We start from the raw sequence: 21,541 nt of genomic DNA on the forward strand, positions 1-21,541 counted from the left end.
ATAACAAGAAGGAGTAGAGCAAAGACAGCAAGTACCCCCTGGCAACTTTTTTTGATAGGGAGTATATCCTATTTTGTTAATTGATTTTTATTTATTTCTTAAAACAGTACTGGTATCTATACTTAAGAAAAAAATTGACACGTGTTTGTGCCAATTCCTCATTTGTATGGAAAAACTAATCCTATTAATAATAGTAACCTCATTTGTATGGGGGAGAGAGACCACCATATATATCTTTCCTGGCTGTCGGAATGGTCCTTTTTCTTTCCCTGTGCGACTCATCCACAAATGAGAAACCCTCTTTTGTCGCGTGAGATATTCAGATGACTGGCTCCTTTATGGACTCAACTATACCCTTTCACTAGTCCTACTCTCCCAAACCAAAATTAGCAGTACGTATTAAGACCTTCCAGGCTGTTCACTGAACCTTAATACATACTGCTCAACAAACCCTGCCATGCTTGTCTTGCACCAACTTTGATGCTGACCATGCTCATGACCTGCTCAGTTAATTAATCAATTAATCTTCTTCTCATACAAGAGTATTCCTCCATTTCCAAAAATGAATATTCTGTAGAGAACTTGCTATATGGGAGTTACTTTTTCATATCTTTTAGATGCCTACAGTCTACCATCCTATAAGAATTTTTGTCACTCCCTTTAACCTCTGCTTTCCCCTGACACTAATAATTGCTTTGCTACTTTGGAATTGTGGTTTACAGATTGGAGTTGACACAGACCAGCAATTATGTAAAACATCACAACATTAACAGGGTCATTTTTATATAAAATCATAAAAAAAAATTGTAAGGAAATAGTAGAAGACTACCCTGAGAAAACTTTTGAGCATATACTGTTTGAATTGCATTTCTAATGCTCCCTCTAGCAACAACACTTTCTCGTTCAGCCAACATTATTCTTGTTTTTGCAACATCTAATGGAGTTGTTACTGCTGCTGACAGTCCACCTGTGGATAGATATATTCAAGCTAAGTCACACACCATAATGCACTCAAGGTTATAAAACATATAAAATCCAAATATAGGTTTCCCCACATAAATGTAATTCATAATTAATACAGGGCTCATGTCAGCAGAAAATAATTTTCTTAAAAGAAAACTTGTCTTTTATATACAAACCCATTACTACTTATCATTTGGCCTAAATGTTTGGTGATCTGCAAATTTCCTTGACACACTAATCAAGAGCAAATAGAATCCTTGAATCCTCACATTCCAGGCAGATAAGAGTCTCACTTGTGTGTATTTTAGCCACTAACTGCAAGGGATAATTGAGGTTGAAGGTAGCACCATGATAATAGATAATGGGTTTGAATAAAAAAATCAATTTTCCTTTTGAAGAACTTCATGTGTTACACAACCCCATACCTTACAATTTACCCTGAATACCCAAGAGGAAAGATCCAGCATATTTTACAATTTACCCTGAATACCCAAATACCCAAGAGGAAAGATCAAGCTGCTAAAAACCCAAGAATTGGTTGACTGGAAATAAGGATCTGTTTGAAAGCTTCTGGGATTTAGATGAGCAATCTGGCCTGTACCTTTAAAGAAAATCAGGTGTTGGTATATGTAAGGTCTAGAGGATTACATCAAAGTAATTACAAGTTTAAAGGGTACTCCTGGGAAAAAAATGGAGACACGATAGGCTCATAAAAATGTAGGCTTGAAAAAAACCAGAAAGGCCATGACATCAGAAAAATAAAAATGAAAAGATGAGGACAGGCCATCTGTGTTACATCTCCACATGTACAAATATTTAAATATTTGGTACCTCCATATGACTGCCAGGCCAGACTACAGAGTTGACATCAAGACTTCCTAAAAGAACTGAAGCAGAAAAGGCATGATAAGGTGGAAAACTGACTAAACTCATCAGAACCTTAAGTATAAAAAATGAAAATGCTGGCCTGTGTTTTGGAGTGGTTTCACAGGTGTTGTAGTTCTCAAGATAAGAAAATGCTTCAAAAATAACAATTTGTCATAAATTGTATTTTTCCTAAGAATACAAACCTGAGTCCTTTAACAATAGGAATATAACTTAGCGGCAGCTGAACTGGTCGTAAGCTTCGAACAAGGGGGTTCGGTAGTTAACTGCTTGTCCCGCAGTTGACGGTCAGCTCGACTGCGAGGAGAGGAGTCACTTTGCTTTAGGCCCAGGAAAATGCAGAGTGAGGGGGTGGCATGAGGTGGGACTATGTGTAAAGGACCTCAGGTTTGTATAGTTAGGAAAAATACAATTTTTCGACAAATCGTTATTTGTTCCGGTACGTATACAAACCCTCGGTCCTTTAACAATAGGAAGACACTTATTGGTGGGTGGAATCTGAGTCTTGTGAACAGACTGATGTTCGTCCTACCTTGGTTCCCTCCTGGTTGTAAGAGCAAAGGGAGGGATCCTAGCCTCTGCCCAACTGATCGGGATGTGTGCACAGGATTAGTGGTCAGACTTCTGGACCAAATTTATAAGAGGGAGCAAGCGTACCTCTTATAAATAGCAACAAATGCAAGAACTAGTTCCTACTTCAAGAGCCAAGATGAAGTCATGGGTTTTGTCTCTGTTGGCTTCCCTGGGTGGGCAAGACCTCTCGAAGCTCTTCATCAGGAGGGAGATCTCGAAGGAAGAAGAGATGTCCACACCTCGCAGTTTAAGGACTAGTGCTAGGGGCGGCTCTGTATCCTTTAACTGCAGAGACAGAGAGGAGCTTCCTCGGCAAAGAAAAACAAGGAAATCCGCTATCTGCTGAACAGTGGCTCTGAGAGGAGAGAGACCCCGTCCATGACACCAACCACAGAAGACGGCCCACTTCCCCTGGTATACAGCTGCAGAGGACTGTCGAGGTATCCAGCCATCTCTGTTGCTGCACTGCGAGAAAGCCTCTCACTCGCAAGAGATGGTTGGTAACAGCTAGCCGTGAAGACACAGGGACTTGACCAACCAGTGGTACCACTCTACGTGTGGCTAGCACAGGAGGTTGTGCCAGGGGGAATTTCTCTCGGTGCTTCGGCGAGCAGAGCCAGCAGGTCCTGGGTACCAACGGCTTGAGACCATTTGGGGGCCACCAGGATCATCTGGAGATTCGAGGTGATCAGCGCCTTGCTGATCACCTTGCGAATCAGACAGAACGGGGGAAAGGCGTAAACGAAGAGGTTGTCCCTCGGGTGTTGAAGAGCATCCTCTGCAGCTGCCCATGGGTCAGGCACAACTGAGTAGAAAACCTGGAGTTTTCTGTTGTGCCGGGTGGCAAACAAGTCTACGACTGGGACGCCCCCACGGGTTGAAGAGCCTTTCCGCCACGTCTGGGTGAAGGGACCACTCGGTTCCTATCACCTGATCCCGACAGCTGAGCTTGTCTTCTACCACATTCCTCTTGCCTGGAAAGTAGCGGGCTGACAGCTCTACTGAGTGTGCCACGGCCCACTCGTGCACCTGCAACGTCAACTGGTGCAGCTGAAGTGACACTAGGCTCCCCTGCTTGATGACGTACGCCACTACTGTGGTGTTGTCGCTCATCAACACCACTGAGTGTCCCACCAGACGATCCTGGAACTCTTGGAGAGCGAAGAACGCTGCCTTGAGCTCCAGAACGTTGAAGTGAAGGTGCTTGTCGTGAAGATCCCACACACCAGCAGCCAGCAACTCCTCCAGGTGTGCGCCCCATCCCTCGGTCGATGTGTCTGAGAACAGCAACATCTCCCGGGGGTGTGTGTGTGTGTGTGTGTGTGTGTGTGTGTGTGTGTGTGTGTGTGTGTGTGTGGTGTGTGTGGGTGTGCAAAGAAGCACTCCTCTTACGAGGTTCCCGTCGTCCAGCCACCAAGCTATGTCCTGCCTCACCTCCTCCGTGGTGAGGGAAACGGGGAAGAAAGGCGGGTCTCTTGCCTGTGACCAACACTCCTTTAGCCTCCACTGAAGAGACTGCAGGTGAAGACGTCCATGAGGAACTAACTTCTCGAGAGACGGCAGGTGACCAATCACGACCTGCCACTGCTGAGCTCTGAGACAGGAACTGTCTTGCTGCCTCCCTGAACCTGCTGATCCGCGAATCTGCGGGGAAGACTCGCCCTGCTACTGTATCGATCAGCATGCCCAGGTACTTCATCCTCTGCTTGGGTACGAGATCCGACTTCTCGTAATTCACTGTGATCCCCAGATTGCGGCAAAATTCAAGGAGTCAGTCCCTGTCCTGTAGCAACTGCGAACGGGAGCTCGCCAGGACCAACCAATCGTCGAGATACCTCAGAAGATGTATCCCTACCGAGTGGGCCCAAGCCGACACCAGCATGAACACTCGTGTGAACACCTGTGGGGCGGTTGAGAGACCAAAACAAAGTGCCCTGAATTGGTACACCGTCCCGTCGAGGATGAAGCGGAGGTACTTTCCTGGAGGATTGATAGATGGGTATCTGGAAATACGCGTCCTTCAGATCCACAGAAAGCATGAAGTCGTTCTCCCTAATGGAACCGAGCACTGAATGTACCATCTCCATCGTGAACCGAGTCTAGCGAACGAATCGGTTCAAGGGAGAGAGATCTATCACCGGGCGCCAGCCCCCGAGGACTTCTCCACCAGGAAAAGCCGACTGTAGAAGCCCAGCGACTGATCCCCTACTACCTCCACAGCACGTTTGCTCAGCATGGCTTCTACTTCCTGCCGAAGCGCCACATCCTTGGTTGAACCAGGAACGTACGTCTGAAGATGGACCGGACCGGGTTGGAGGTGAGGGGTGGCCGAGACTCGAAGGGTAGTAAATATTCCTCCAGAAGGACGTTCACTATCCAGGTCTCTGCTCCGTAGCGCTGCCAAGTTGCCCAATGGCTCGCCAGGCACCCCCAACATCTGGCAGCAGGTGAGGGGGAACGCTGTCCCTAGCGTTTCCCGCCTCTCTTCGACTTCTTTTTCCCAGATCCTCCTTGAGAGAAGAACTGGGAGGAGGCTGGTTATGGTTGCTCCTTACCGAAGAAGTCGAAGGCAGTCTTTCCTCTGGGCTTCGATGAAGCGATCGTCTTGGCCGCAGAGGAAGCGCTAGCTAAGCTCTTGGGCTTAGCCGCAATTGCTTGAGGTTGCCCAGCCACCTTTGAGACTGCCTGGTGGACAAGACGGTCACTGTCGTCAGTGCGCCCTTGTTTTACCGCAGCGTCCACCATCTCTCTGGGGAAGAGAGAGGAGGAACTCAGCACTGGTCCGTTGAGATGACCCAAAGCCGCCTCTCGCCCAGCCGCCCTGGTCATTGGGTGAGGACAGCGTCCTACGCCGAAGAACCAGGTTGGCCCACAGGTTAGCCGTCTGGTGGGCCAGGTAGGAGATGGCCCTACCTCCAAAACGGGCACAGTCTCACAAAAGCCGGGTCTCCTTCAGGAGTGATGTTCCCCAAAGAGCCGCGGCTTTCGACACTGTGAGGGACCACAGATCGATCCAGGAGACTGCTTGGAATGCTGCCATTGCGTAGACTCCAAGGCAAGTGCCTCTTGCTGCGAGAACCAGAGGTTCTCCGACAGGAGTTGCTGCAGACACCCCTGGAGTTAGCCTGTTTGGGCGGCAGAGGATCTTCCGAAGGCACATAGAATCTCCTCTGTCATGGTATAGGTGGAGCTTGGATGACCTGCCGGACCGAAGCGAACCCTCCTGTCCTGAGACAAGAGCGTCCACCTGGGCTCAGCACTATCAGCCAAGGCTGATCGCGGCAGACCCACTGTCGTCCTGGGTTCCTTCTTAAGACCCCAGAACGACTCCAAACCCGATGTGGGTTCGGAAGGTGGGAGCGGCAATCCTTCCCCGAGGTCGTTGTGCTGACAAATCAGCGCAATAACCTTTGAGAACGATCTCTGGAGTGACTGCATCCTGCGGAGATGGGCCGTCAAGCCCATCCAGCGAGAACGCCTCCTGAGAGCCTCCTCCTTCCACAGGAGGAACCACAACAGACCCCTCCTGCCACTTGCGCATACGATCTGGTCGGTCCGAGGACCGTGCCAGGCTCATAGGGCGTCGTGGCAGGATCGCCTCGCTCTTCCACGGGAAGTTGAAGGGATAGGAGAGGGACCTGACACTCCCCCCGCGACCACTGGCAGAACCGGTGTGTTAATTGGGGGCTGCAGGCGATCGCCAACCCGCGGTGACGATTGAGCTGCAGGCCTAGTCGAGCAGCTCTCCCTGGGAGAGCGGCTGGACCGAGAAACAGCGGCGACAGTCCCGAGCGTCAGAAGAGCTGCTGCTGGTCCCCCCTCTCCGCCCGGTCCTGGTGGGAGCGGCGGTCAGGGGACCTGCAGAGTCCGCTGTTGCGGTGAGAGTAAGGCCTGTCCTCACTGGCGCATCACGCTGCTTGGACCAAGCCGAGGCTGGTTCAGTGACCGAGGGACCGCTTCCTTGCCTCAGCTGTCTGGGACCGTCGCGTCAACCCTGGGTACCAGCGGCTCACCACGAGAGCAATTGCTGGCCTGGCGGGAGTCACCTGGATGACTCTCGCCAGTCTTCCGCCCCGTGCCTAGATCCTGGGTCTTGGCTGCACGGTCACCGGTGGGCGACCGTACACTCGGTACCTCTTGCGAACGAGAGGCTGAGAATGATACCTGGCGCCAGGCGAGGAGGTACCGGTGTCAGTTGGAGCTCCTCCGTCCCCGTCTTCTTCTTCCTTGCGGAAGGAGAGACTGCCCCGTTCCCGAAGGAACAGGAGGACCAGCGGAAGCCCCAACCTTCCCACTGGAGTGGGAAGGACCCTTAGAAGTCTCAGAGCCAAGCCTTCCCTCCTGGTTGTAAGAGCAAAGGGAGGGATCCTAGCCTCTGCCCAACTGATCGGGATGTGTGCACAGGATCAGTGGTCAGAACTTCTGGACCAAATTTATAAGAGGGAGGCAAGCGTACCTCTTATAAATAGCAACAATGCAAGAACTAGTTCCTACTTCAAGAGCCAAGATGAAGTCATGGGTTGTCTCTTGTTGGCTTCCCTGGGTGGCAAGACCTCTCGAAGCTCTTCATCAGGAGGGAGATCTCGAAGGAAGAAGAGATGTCCACACCTCGCAGTTTAAGGACTAGTGCTAGGGCGGCTCTGTATCCTTTAAACTGCAGAGACAGAGAGGAGCTTCCTCGGCAAAGAAAAACAAGGAAATCCGCTATCTGCTGAACAGTGGCTCTGAGAGGAGAGAGACCCCGTCATGACACCAACACGAAGACGGCCCACTTCCCCTGGTATACAGCTGCAGAGGACTGTCGGAGTATCCAGCCATCTCTGTTGCTGCACTGCGAGAAAAGCCTCTCACTCGCAAGAGATGGTTGGTAACAGCTAGCCGTGAAGACACAGGGACTTTGACCAACCAGTGGTACCACTCTATCGTTGTGGCTAGCACATGGCGGTTGTGCCAGGGGGGAATTTCTCTCGGTGCTTCGGCGAGCAGAGCCAGCAGGTCTGGGTACCAAACGGCTTGAGACCATTTGGGGGCCACCAGGATCATCTGGAGATTCGAGGTGATCAGCGCCTTGCTGATCACCTTGCGAATCAGACAGAACGGGGGAAAGGCGTAAACGAAGAGGTTGTCCCTCGGGTGTTGAAGAGCATCCTCTGCAGCTGCCCATGGGTCAGGCACAACTGAGTAGAAAACCTGGAGTTTTCTGTTGTGCCGGTGGCAAACAAGTCTACGACTGACACCCCCACGGGTTGAAGAGCCTTTTCCGCCACGTCTGGGTGAAGGGACCACTCGTTCCTATCACTGATCCCGACAGCTGAGCTTGTCTGCTACCACATTCCTCTGCCTGGAATGTAGCGGGCTGACAGCTCTACTGAGTGTGCCACGGCCCACTCGTGCACCTGCAACGTCAACTGGTGCAGCTGAAGGGACACTAGGCTCCCCTGCTTGATGACGTACGCCACTACTGTGGTGTTGTCGCTCATCAACACCACTGAGTGTCCCCACCAGACGATCCTGGAACTCTTGGAGAGCGAAGAACGTGCCTTGAGCTCCAGAACGTTGAAGTGAAGGTGCTTGTTCGTGAGATCCCACACACCAGCAGCCAGCAACTCCTCCAGGTGTGCGCCCCATCCCTCGGTCGATGTGTCTGAGAACAGCAACATCTCCCGGGGGTGTGTGTGTGTGTGTGTGTGTGTGTGTGTGTGTGTGTGTGTGTGTGTGTGTGTGTGTGTGCAAAGAAGCACTCCTCTTACGAGGTTCCCGTCGTCCAGCCACCAAGCTAGGTCCTGCCTCACCTCCTCCGTGGTGAGGGAAACTGGGAATGAAAGGCGGGTCTCTTGCCTGTGACCAACACTCCCTTTAGCCTCCACTGAAGGACTGCAGGTGAAGACGTCCATGAGGAACTAACTTCTCGAGAGACGGCAGGTGACAATCACGACCTGCCACTGCTGAGCTCTGAGACAGGAACTGTCTTGCTGCCTCCCTGAACCTGCTGATCCGCGAATCTGCGGGGAAGACTCGCCCTGCTACTGTATCGATCAGCATGCCCAGGTACTTCATCCTCTGCTTGGGTACGAGATCCGACTTCTCGTAATTCACTGTGATCCCCAGATTGCGGCAAAATTCAAGGAGTCGGTCCCTGTCCTGTAGCAACTGCGAACGGGAGCTCGCCAGGACCAACCAATCGTCGAGATACCTCAGAAGATGTATCCCTACCGAGTGGGCCCAAGCCGACACCAGCATGAACACTCGTGTGAACACCTGTGTGGGGCGGTTGAGAGACCAAAACCAAAGTGCCCTGAATTGGTACACCGTCCCGTCGAGGATGAAGCGGAGGTACTTCCTGAAGGATTGATAGATGGGTATCTGGAAATACGCGTCCTTCAGATCCACAGAAAGCATGAAGTCGTTCTCCCTAATGGAACCGAGCACTGAATGTACCGTCTCCATCGTGAACCGAGTCTAGCGAACGAATCGGTTCAAGGGAGAGAGATCTATCACCGGGCGCCAGCACCCCCGAGGACTTCTCCACCAGGAAAAGTCGACTGTAGAAGCCCAGCGACTGATCCCCATACTACCTCCACAGCACGTTTGCTCAGCATGGCTTCTACTTCCTGCCGAAGCGCCACGTCCTTGGTTGAACCAGGAAACGTACGTCTGAAGATGGACCGGACCGGGTTGGAGGTGAGGGGTGGCCGAGACTCGAAGGGTAGTAAATATTCCTCCAGAAGAATGTTCACTATCCAGGTCTCTGCTCCGTAGCGCTGCCAAGTTGCCCAATGGCTCGCCAGGCACCCCCAACATCTGGCAGCAGGTGAGGGGGAACGCTGTCCCACTAGCGTTTCCCGCCTCTCTTCGACTTCTTTTTCCCAGATCCTCCTTGAGAGAAGAACTGGGAAGAGGGCTGGTTATGGTTGCTCCTTACCGAAGAAGTCGAAGGCAGTCTTTCCTCTGGGCTTCGATGAAGCGATCGTCTTGGCCGCAGAGGAAGCGCTAGCTAAGCTCTTGGGCTTAGCCGCAATTGCTTGAGGTTGCCCAGCCACCTTGAGACTGCCTGGTGGACAAGACGGTCACTGTCGTCAGTGCGCCCTTGTTTTACCGCAGCGTCCACCATCTCTCTGGGGAAGAGAGAGGAGGAACTCCGCACTGGTCCGTTGAGATGACCAAAGCCGCCTCCTCGCAAAGCCCAGCCGCCCTGGTCACTTGGGTGAGGACAGCGTCCCTACGCCGGAAGAACCAGGTTGGCCCACAGGTTAGCCGTCTGGTGGGCCAGGTAGGAGATGGCCCTACCTCCAGACTGGCACAGTCTCACAAAAGCCGGGTCTCCTTCAGGAGTGATGTTCCCCAAAGAGGCCGCGGCTTTCGACACTGTGAGGGACCACAGATCGATCCAGGAGACTGCTTGGAATGCTGCCATTGCGGTAGACTCCAAGGCAAGTGCCTCTTGCTGCGAGAACCAGAGGTTCTCCGACAGGAGTTGCTGCAGACACCCCTGGAGTTAGCCTGTTTGGGCGGCAGAGGATCTTCCGAAGGCACATAGAATCTCCTCTGTCATGGTATAGGTGGAGCTTACTATAGGATGACCTGGACCGGACCGGACCGAAGCGAACCCTCCTGTCCTGAGACAAGAGCGTCCACCTGGCTCAGCACACTATCAGCCAAGGCTGATCGCGGCAGACCCACTGTCCGTCCTGGGTTCCTTCTTAAGAACCCCAGAACGACTCCAAACCCGATGTGGGTTCGGAAGGTGGGAGCGGCAATCCTTCCCCGAGGCGTTGTGCTGACAAATCAGCGCAATAACCTCTGAGAACGATCTCTGGAGTGACTGCATCCTGCGGAGATGGGCCGTCAAGCCCATCCAGCGAGAACGCCTCCTGAGAGCCTCCTCCTTCCACAGGAGGAACCACAACAGACCCCTCCTGCCACTTGCGCATACGATCTGGTCGGTCGAGGACCGTGCCAGGCTCATAGGGCGTCGTGGCAGGATCGCCTCGCTCTTCCACGGGAAGTTGAAGGGATAGGAGAGGGAGACCTGACACTCCCCCCGCGACCACTGCAGAACCGGTGTGTTAAGGGGGCTGCAGCGATCGCCAACCCGCGTGACGAATTGAGCTGCAGGCCTAGTCGGCAGCCTCTCTCCTGGGAGAGCGGCTGGACCGAGAACAGCGGCGACAGTCCCGAGCGTCAGAAGAGCTGCTGCTGGTCCCCCCTCTCCGCCCGGTCCTGGTGGGAGCGGCGGTCAGGGGACAAAAACCTGCAGAGTCCGCTGTTGCGGTGAGAGTAAGGCCTGTCCTCAGGCGCTATCACGTGCTTGGACCAGCCGAGGCTGGTTCAGGTGACCGAGGGGACCGCTTCCTGCCTCAGCTGTCTGGGACCGTTCGCGTCAACCCTGGGTACCAGCGGCTCACCACGAGAGCAATTGCTGGCTGGCGGGAGTCACCTGGATGACTCTCGCCAGTCTTCCGCCCCGTGCCTAGATCCTGGGTCTTGGCTGCACGGTCACCGGTGGGCGACCGTACACTCGGTACCTCTTGCGAACGAGAGGCTGAGATGATACCTGGCGCCAGCGGAAGCCCCAACCTTCCCACGGAGTGGGATGGACCCTTAGAAGTCTCAGAGCAAGCCTTCTTAGGGGGGAAGAGGCGATCTTCTTCTTAGGCTGTGAGGCCTTAGAAGTCGAAGGGGAAGCGGCGGCAGACGACGACGACACCTTCCTCCTCTTCTTCTTCTTCTTCGTCAGCTTCTTCAGGACCACCGTCAGGTCTTCCATCCAGGACGGAGCCAGGGCAGTTGCCGAAGCAACAGGGCCCGACTGCACCTGTCTGGAAGGACCTGGGGTGGGAGCAGCAACACCATGAGCAGGAACGACGGCGGCAGGAACTGGATACTGGAACTGGAGCGGCAGCGTGGGCAGGAACAGGAGGCAGGACAGGAGTTAGCGGCATCCTATGCACCGGTGGCAGGTCCAGCGGAGAGCTCTTAGGACACCAGAAGTCAGGCGCTGAGGTGAGAGCGGCAAAACCAGGTGGTGGCATCACAGCAGGCATCCTCATCCCCGTCAGCGGCGTCTGCACAGCGGCTGTCGGGGTCACCGTGGCTACGTGCTGTGTGTACACCAGGTGTGGCAGCACAGCGTAGCCAGGCCGGTGGATACCGTAGTTGTAGTGGTTGTCGAGCTGTGTGTCACAGGTGTAGACCCCCTCGCCAGGTAACTCAGCAGCCCCTGAATCGTCGGTGTCCCCTGGAGCCCCAACGAGTACCAGGCCCAGCCGAGATCGTCACCCGTGGCAAGCAAACCTGAAGAAAACAGTCGAGTTAGTAAGGGGGGGGGGCGGGGGCAGATCCCACCCCGAGCGAATGGAAGACCCCGAATACAGTTGGATGTCAGGGTATCTTGCCCCCCTCCACGCTCGACTGATCGAGCGAAGAGAAGGAACGAGATACCTCCCCGAAGGGGTAGGAGCCATACGAGGGAGCTGCGATGGAGGGAAGAAAGACGTGTCCGTGACCAGGGAAGCAACCGGAGAATCCTCCGACGAATCCCTGCCCGGCTTACGCAGCTTCTTCCTCCCCCCCATAGCGCTCCCACTGCTCCTCCAACCAAGAAACACATACATCACGCTCGGTGCGAGAGCATTCTCACCCTCTACACCGAGTACAATACTCATGAGGGTCCACCTCAACGGAAGGACCGAAAGGCCCCACACTTTCGTCCCTCCACACCAGGGCACAATCTCCGGCTGATGGGGGGGTGCAGGGGTCTCTCCGGTTCTGAGAATCCATCATTGACAATTCAAAAACACTGAAGGAATAAAAAAAAAACACACGTACTTACGTAGCCTTTTGCACAATCACACAGTAAAAAGAGAAAGCCAAAAGAAAATCTTCACATACGAGGATAGCGGGCAGAGAGCGAACAACACGTCTGTCTCCGTCGGCGGCTGCAAAGCAAAGTGACTCCTCTCCTCGCAGTCGAGCTGACCGCCAACTGCGGGACAAGAGTTTAACTACCGCTATCCCCTAGTTTCAAAGCTTTACAAACCGGTTCAGCTGCGGCTAAGTTATATTCCTATTGTTAAGGACCGAGTGTTTGTATACGTACCGGAACAAAGACAATTTTGAACAGATGAATAGTTGCTTATGCATTTAGGGCTACACTGATCATGTAATAAGCACAGTACCCAATGGGTACAAAACATTCTTGTTTTTGTCATAAAGTTTTCATTAAACAAAGGAGTAAAACAATAAATATACATTATTTACCTAACATTTAAATAGTTTCAGAAACAGTTATTGTAATATAACCCCACATTAGTTGAGGGCTGAATGTATTATGCAGAAATATATATGAAAAGTTTAGACTGAAGAACCCTAATTAACTACATTCTTACCAGCTATTGCTCCACACAGTGATGCTTGCCATGAGTCCACATATTTTCCTGATATTGAGACCACCATTTCTTAAGTAGTTCCCATAGAGGAAATTGTATAAAAGAAAATGGAATCTCTCTTGCCACTGTACTGAAAATACCCCTGTATAATCCTCTGATTCCCTCATGTCTAAGTGTGTCTTTAATTACTTGAAGAGATGATTGATACAGAAGAGCCTGACGTCTCTGTTTCACAATCTCCATGGGTACTCTTACTACACAAGCCACCTGAAGTGAAAATCTGATTTTAAAACAAAATAAATATTAATACTTCTTAGTATAAGGTTGGAAATATATGCATCTATACAAAAATTAAATAGTTTATCACATAGGATCCAAAAATAGACTATAAAATAGGTTTTGACATAGGAAAATCCTATTTTTGGTAGCTGCTGTGAGTCCTCAAAGGAGTCAACATTCATGGTCCCTTCTGAGCTCCATAAGACACACAACCAATTACAAAGAATTTTTTTTAGCTGGATTTGGCCAGAATAGTTTTTCCTTCAACCTACTTGCACATTAGTAAAAACATTACGTATGTGACAGAGTTCCACACATCTCCAGTTTGCTCTGGAAGCAGTGCTTGACAGTGCATTTGTCGATCATCTTAACACCACCCTAGCTAAGTATGTACATAGTTTTAAGACCTAATGAAAAGTTTTAGTTCCTTAAAATTTTAACAGCTAGGCTTATATTTGTTAAAAACAAATGGGTGACCCAGTAAGTCTCTGGCAAGGGGAAGAGTTAGGAGTAGATTGCTAGCCTAGTAATAATTATCAGTAATCCAATATAATATTATACAATTATTTTTTATTTGAGGTTACCAAGTGGGTAAAATCAGGTTTGCCACCCTTGTTTACCAAACTATATAGCCATGGAAGTAGTTCCCACTCATGCTATTGACAATAAAAAGGAAAAAATACAAAACAAGGCATGATGAGCATAGCATTGCATAAAAAAAAACAATATCCAATATTAATATACAGGTAACAAATCATGATAATTATGGAAGAGATTATTCAGAAGAAGAATAACAGAAAAAATCACAAATTCTTGGTAATTTTTGTATTTTTCCTAGCGATACTTACCTCGAACCATTCCATTGGAGATTCCCGGATGTCGATCCGGGTCCGACTAGAAAAATCTGGTTATATGCCGCACCCAGGTCAGGCCTATGCCCCCAGGGGTCGAAGACCACGCCATCCTCCTAATGACCTATAATCAGTCCTTCTTACTCAACTCCGAGGTGTCTCCCCTAAGCTTCAGCGGGGCTGGAAGGGAGGGAAATAACTTCCATGGTTCGAGGTAAGTTTATCGCTAGGAAAAATACAAATTACCAAGAAATTGTGATTTGTTCCGATGCGAGATACTTACCTCGAACCATTCCTTGGAGACTTACTCCTTAGGAGGCGAGGGCGAAGGTTAGGGGGGCGGAGGAACGGCCCCCAAAGGTGACAGGTCAGAGAAGGGGCGAATGCTCCCCTTAGATTAGATTAGATTATAAAGTTTTTGGCACATAGCCAAGCGCCGGAGCGAGGGGCCATTCAGCGCATATATATCTTAAGAATAAAAAATTCGCTATCACACAAAGAAACATACAAACAAACCAATCTAACATACAAATCATTCATTCATAAAAACCAAACCAAGAAACCTAAAACAATTAAAAGATAATTACAATTCGTAAAAAGACCAATATTTTTAAAAAATGTCATAATTTGCTCTGCCTGAGCACCTTCACCTAAAATATCGGCAAGAGTCTTATTTGCCAGCAAACAAGTTCTACGTTTGTTTTCAAAATGAGGGCACTCCACCAAAATATGCACCACAGTCAAATCCACATGACAGGTGGAACAGCGAGGAACCTGCCTATCCGCTCCAACTCATCATTAGATACCCGTGAGTATATTTAGTGTGGCCAATACGTAGTTTTTTTTTCTAGCTAACTATCTCAGACCTTCTATCCATCCGGCTATGAGGCCAAGGATGAAACAGAAGGCCTAATCGACTTTAATTTTAAGATTATTATCTAAAGTAGACCAGTGGGCCTGCCACTGGTCTCTACAATAAAATCGAATGGTATTTTTAAAATCGGAAACAGGGACGCCCATGTTGGAAATGTGCCTAAGCCTAGTTGCAGCCTTAGCAGCAGCGTCGGCTCGCTCATTCCCAACAATTCCAACATGGGACGGAGCCCAACAAAACCTAACAGAAAAACCTCTATTAATTAAAAGATAAAACCAATCTTGTACTTCTTGCACTAAAGGGTTGCAAGAGACTAGGCTTTTAAGAGAAGATAAAACACTTAAAGAGTCGGTAAAAATAGTAAAAACTTGTTAGTATAAGAACTATAAAAAATATACTTAAGAGCAGTCAAAACTGCCAGCAGTTCAGCTGTAAAAACAGAGGAATTAGATGGAAGCTTCTTTTTAATAATATTATCACTAGTCACTACAGAGCAACCAACACCATCAGAACCCTTCGAACCATCAGTATATATATGTTGAGAATCACCATGTTCAAAAGCATGGTCCAAAAATCTTGCCCTCAACTGATCACAGAGCTGATACTCCTGCTTTCCCTAATTGGGCAGATTTCTAGAGTGGCCTATTCCAAGGAGGAAATTTTGAGGGCGAAATTTCAGCTACTGCAGGGGTAGTAATCCCACCTCCCTGGCAGAGCTTGCTAGTCGAACTTCAAGCGGCTTTGGCAGTCTAGGTCTATTTGGGGCTCTATCAGTTGGTTCTCTAACATACTTATAATTAGGGTTCAGCTTTGATGTAAGTACTCTTGATATGACTCTCAAGCCTAATCCTCCTCCCTACGGATAAATAGTGGGTGGAAATCCTGACTCAACATATAGGCTTTTCTACTGAGAAGTTCTAGTAGGCTCCCGTACAAATACGTTAAAGCCAAATTATGGACAACATCTAATTTCTGCAGTGTTTGTCTTGCATGCACACCATAAATTTGACAACCATAATCAATTTTGCTTAGGCATAAAATCTGGTACATCCTCAAAAGGGTGATTCGATCTGCCCCCAATTAAAAAAAATTAGAAACAACTTTTAGAATATTAAGACGAAGCTTCACGTTTACATACAACTTCATTAACATGTTGAGCAAAAGTTAATTTTTCTTATCAATGTAATACTAGATACTTAATGCTATCTTCATAAGGTAAAATCGAATCATTTAAAAACAGCGTAGGGATCTCTTCCACTCTTCTTAAAATAATCGGCAAAAATCGTATAGCTTTGGTTTTTTCTGGTGAAAATTTGAAACCTTTAGCACTGGCCCATAAGTTGAAGCATTAATAGCAGTCTGGATCTTTTGACAAGCTTCGACAGCTGTAGACTTGCTACAGATTATTGCATAATCATCAGCAAAGGCCAGACCATGCACCCCGACAGGAATTGTTCTAGTAGGCCGTTGACAGCTACATTAAAGAGTGTTGGACTAAGGACGCTTCCCTGAGGTAACCCTTCTTCTTGAGGGTAAGCAGAGGAAATGTAAGAGCCCATCTTACTTTCAGGTAACGTTCTGACAAAAAATCTTTCAGACAATAGAACAAATTACCCACAACACCCCACTCTACAAGTTGCAAAAGGATACCCCTTGCCAGGTAGTGTCGTAGGCTTTTTCAAGTCAAAAAACACTGCAACAGTCTGGTTGTTTTGACAGCAAAAGCATTCTGTATCTCCCGAGTAAGGAACATCAAAGGGTCAGAAGTACTTCTATTTTTCCTAAAGCCAAACTGCCGATTAGATAAAAGATTCTTTGAATCCAAATACCACACAAGTCTGAGCATTGACCATCCTCTCATAAATCTTGCTAACACAAACTGGTTAGAGCAATTGGCTATAGTTCTTAGGAAGGAAGGAATCTTTAAAAGGTTTTAAAACAGGTACAATAATCGATATCTTCCAAGACACTGGTGAAGTTCCTGAAAGATAAAAACTGTTTAAAATGTCTAAAAGAAATTGTTTTGTACTTCTAGGCAAATTAAAAATCATTGAGTACAGTATATCATCTTCCCCAGGAGATGTTGGGGAAGATAACGAGATTGCTTGATCTCATTCTTTGGGGATGTGAAAGGAAGATTATATGACTCTGAATTGAACTAACAGCAGGAACAACCGTGGTACCGTCCCTAATATTCCTGAATGCAGTAGAGTAATGTAGGGCACTAGAATATTGGAGAAATGCCTACCAAGGTTTCTGCAACTTCTCCAGAATCAGATATGAGTAAGCCATCAATTTTCAATATAGGCAAGGGAGGTGGAGAAATTTCCCTTGCAGCTTTCGGATTCTGTTCCAGACTAATGACATAGGGAATCATATTTTAAACTCGCTTATATATCTGATAAACGATTCCCTCTTTGCCTGCTTAAATGTTTCTTTTGCTTAGCAAGAGCTCTTTTATAGATAATTTTATTGACCAAGCAAGGATATCTACGATATCTCTTGTAGCAAGTTCTTGTTATCTTTCGGCTCAAGCACATGAATCGCTCCACCAAGGTACTAGAGGACGACGAGGTTTACCAGAAGTTCGAGGAATAGACAGCATGGCACCACACAGCAATATATTGATTAAATACTCATAAGCAGATGTTGGGCTCTGAAATCAGTTTATCTCTTTATCAACTTCAGTTAGATTTTTTGAATAATCCCCAGTCAGCCTCCCCTACTTTCCATTTTGGTAAACATGGAGATGGAATATTGTTTCATATACTTCAAGTGAATGGGCCAATGATCACTGCCATGATCATTCTGGTCTACTACCCACTGATAATCTAACCTCAAAGACGAAGAGCAGATAGTGAGGTCAATGGCTGAATCAGTATTATGAAAAACAATCATGTCTTGTAGGGGAACCATCATTCATTAAAGTGATGTCATTTAAGTCAAGCAGCTGTTCTATTATTAAACCCCAACCGGTCGCAGTTTGGCTCTCCCCAGAGGGTGTGCTTGGCATTAAAAATCCCCCATCGAATGAAGGGTTTAGGAAGCTGGTCTATCAATGTCTGAAGATCGTTTAATTCTAGCTGACGAGGATTACCCTGTGCATCCTGCAATCTACTTTCTAATGATGGATCAAGGTAGAGAGAACAAATTGTGATCCATTTACAATTAAAAATTTGGACTGCACATGCCTGCAACACAGTGTTCAATTGAACAACCCTGTGATTAACAGACTTGCGGACTATGATGCCTGTGCCTCCCTGAGCACGTACACCTATCAGGGGTGGAGACCTGTGAAATGAATAATTAAAACCCACATTGGGTGTGTGCTCTCCCAACTTTGTCTCTTGTAGACACATCGCAGATAAATCATGTTCCCTAAACAGAACCCGAACTTGCTCTCTATTTGGTATAAATCACGGATGTTCCACTGCATGAGAGCCATTATTTAGAGGAAGGGATCTTAAAATTCCCTACTAATTTAGGAATCTGTGTCCTGGTGAGAGAGATCTTATCAGTTTTACCAGTACTATTTGACCTAGATCTAGGTGTTACAGATCTTTTAGAAGATGGGCTTTCACTTGCCCTTTCAGTTTTACTTTTGTTCTTTCTACGATTGCTGAGTGACCGTGAATGAGGCGAAGAGGGAGAAAGGGCCCTCTTCTGACGAATAAAGAGGGCCTCTATCTCCTCACCGTCATCTCCACGGTGCACTGTAATGACAGGATCAGGTGAGGGCTCAATGTCAGGCAATGTCCCTGACAGAGAAAAGTCGTCAACAAATTGAGACCTGGCTTGAACCCTTGAAACAACAGGGTCCCCTGGCTTGACCAGTGTCTCTACAACATGAGGAGCCCCGCCAGAGGGGCCATGAGAAGCCCCACTAGGGGGGCCGTGGGGAGCCCCACCAGAGGGGGGCGTGGGAAACCCCACCAAGGGGGGCACGGGGAGCCCCACAGGGGGGGCAGGGGGAGCCCCAACAGGGGGGGCACGGGCGAGCCCCACCGAGAGGGCATGGGAAACCCATTAGGGGACCCCCGGGGAGCACCACCTGAAGGGGCACCAGAAGTAGCAATATCCGGCTGTTTGTGCCTTCAAGGCATCTGAAAAAGTTTTTTCTTTCCCAACAGCTTCTTGCCTGTCCCACACTGATGTGTTCAGTGATAGATTTAAGTAATGCCTCTTGTTCTTTTTTAAATTCACTGCATTTCTTATCTCGGGCTCGATGGTCACCCTTACAGTTCACACAATTACCGGTTCAGAAACATTCCTCATGCTCAGGCTTGCCACACGATTCACAAAGTTTATTTCTGGTGCAAAACATTTGAGAGTGCCAAAGCCAAAACATTTAAAGCACTGGAGCACTCTCGGTCTATAAGGACGAACTTTCATAATTTCATTGTCAAGAACAATTTCAGATGGCAAAAAAGGACTTACAAATGTTAAAATAATCATAGACGAGCGCGGAACACCTTGAAAACCTTCCAAACCACGTCTGGACACATCTCCAAAATTTCCTCTTCGTCCATTTCATGTAAATCTTCATTTTGAAAATGAAACCCACCCTTTGCATAACTAAATTATAGTGGAGGTTTATCCTCTTTTATCATACCTTCAGGATTAAGCTTTAAATTTAGGAGCATTACTGATTGAACATTGGTCTTGGCATGAACTAAAAAACTATTACGCCCAAGCGAGTTACTTCTGGGCTCCCAACATTGCCGATCTTCTGGCTTACCAACCTTTTCACCTTGAAGAGGTTGCCTCTCTCACCATGTGTTGTAATAATCAACCACTTAGCTGGGTCTGGTGATCTGGAGGTTTTACTTATTTTACTTGAATCTTTAGTTTCAGTTGGTGGTCTATATATCTCAAGATGCCTAGGGACCTCTTCGCCTCTACAAGTCCAACACTCATAGAGTCTGACCTAAACTCTCTGTAGGCTCTGTGAGCTTCTGATTCGTTGTTGAAAAATATCCAAAATTCAAAACAACCATAATTTTTGCCAAGGTCTATTCCGTAATTCTTTTACGTTTCCAAATTTACAAAATCATTAAATAAGGTATCATAATTCCAGTCTAAAGGGACTGGTTTTACATACAAAATGCTTGTAACAAGGAGCTCATTTGAAAAAGGCTCCAAAGTCACAATAGAGGAATTATCAAAATTTTCCTTGTCCTTATCCTTGCCCAAGTCGTCAACAGAAGGTTTTTGGTGTCTCCATAAGACGTACAATTGATGATTCGTCCAGGTAGCCCCCCACCCACCATGGAAGCCACATTTAGAGGACAGTTTGTTATCCCACATACAGGGCTGCCCATAGGGGTACCACCCAGATATACACCCCACCTCAGTGCTTAAGGCGTTCATGATGTCCGTCGAGATCAGACCCAGCACTAAGGAGCAGGGTTTGACATATAAACTTTCCCTCGCTCGACCACGTTAGGTACTCGAGTTCTACGGGTGAGGTGGCATGCCAACCATCCTCACCCTCCACCAAATCCATTGAGAAAGTCCAAATCATGTCCAAAACCAATCCAAGTCATCAAACATAAAATCCGCCTTATAGAGGGAAGGAAGCAGAAGGATGAAAGTTTTAGAAAAAGGAAAAGGGCTGACTTATTTAGTTGGATCAACAGCTGGGCACAAGGCCCAGCAAGGAAAAGTAGTTCCCACCAGGACATCAGGGCCCAGCTGCTGAACCCTAAGCCCCCCATCCCCGGCAAGGCTTCAGCATCTGGGGGTGCTCCCCTTAGAACTCAACCCAGCCCCGTTATAGTGGGGGGTTGGTTCGGAGGGGTGCAAAGCAAGCCTGGTGGCGGGTGGTAGTATAACCAACCTTGACATGTAAAACTGTGGTTTGCACTGAGAACCATACGCACTCCTGCATATCTTACCCGAGTATCCTGGATTCCTCGCTCCAACCAAAGGCCCAGGGGAACAAGGACAAGGATTAGGGGGGGGTTTGAAGAAAAGCCACACACACACTCACATACACTCCATACACACTGGCCCGTCCACTCCAAGAAGATTGGAGAGGGGACCTAGACCTGTTGCTGGCCTGCCACCACGAGGCCAATCTCAAAGGCATCGAGCGACCTCCTCGTGCAGTCTTTTCAGATAGTGGGCTGTGAATTTCGACTGCCTATTCCAGACTCCTGCCCTCAGGACCTGGCGTCCACTGCCATGTTCTTTGAGAACGAAAGGGGCACCCCAATTTCCCTGATGTCATGGGGCCTGGCTCCCTCTGGTGGAGGGGAAAGGCCCCCCTTCTCGTAGGCTCTCTGATGGTTTCTCTCAGCCAAAAGGAGATGGTGTTTTTCGAGGCTGCCTTCTTCACCCTCCCCGTGGTGACGAAGAGGTTCTTTACCTCCGGCCTGAATCGGCTGTCCTTTCCATGTACTTCCGTACTGCCCTCACCGGACAAAGGAGGAGATCCTTAGGCTGGTCCGATTCAGGAGGGCAGGGATGGAAAACTCCACAAACCTGAGATCCGAGCGCAAGGGGTTCTGATTCTTAGCCATGAAGGAGGGGACAAACCTGAATGAGAGTTCCTTCCATCCCCTCGTGTGGGTCACTACGTACAACAGGCCGTGGAGCTCCCCACCCTCTTCGTGGAGGCCAGGGCTAGCAGAAACACTGTCTTGAGAGTCAGTTCCCTATCCAGGATGTCCTTGAGGGCGGCTCGAACGGGGGCTTCCTCAGGGAGTGTAAGACTATCGCGACAT

General features: G+C 48.7%; 1 pseudogene; it reads right to left on the reverse strand.

The window, feature by feature from the left end:
• Positions 1 to 399: 399 nt before the first annotated feature.
• Positions 400 to 21,541, reverse strand: part of LOC135215836 (mitochondrial S-adenosylmethionine carrier protein-like) — a 61,100-nt pseudogene continuing 39,958 nt past the window's right edge.

The sequence above is a fragment of the Macrobrachium nipponense genome, chromosome 5, assembly GCF_015104395.2.
Source record: "Macrobrachium nipponense isolate FS-2020 chromosome 5, ASM1510439v2, whole genome shotgun sequence".
NCBI classification, from domain to species: domain Eukaryota; kingdom Metazoa; phylum Arthropoda; class Malacostraca; order Decapoda; family Palaemonidae; genus Macrobrachium; species Macrobrachium nipponense.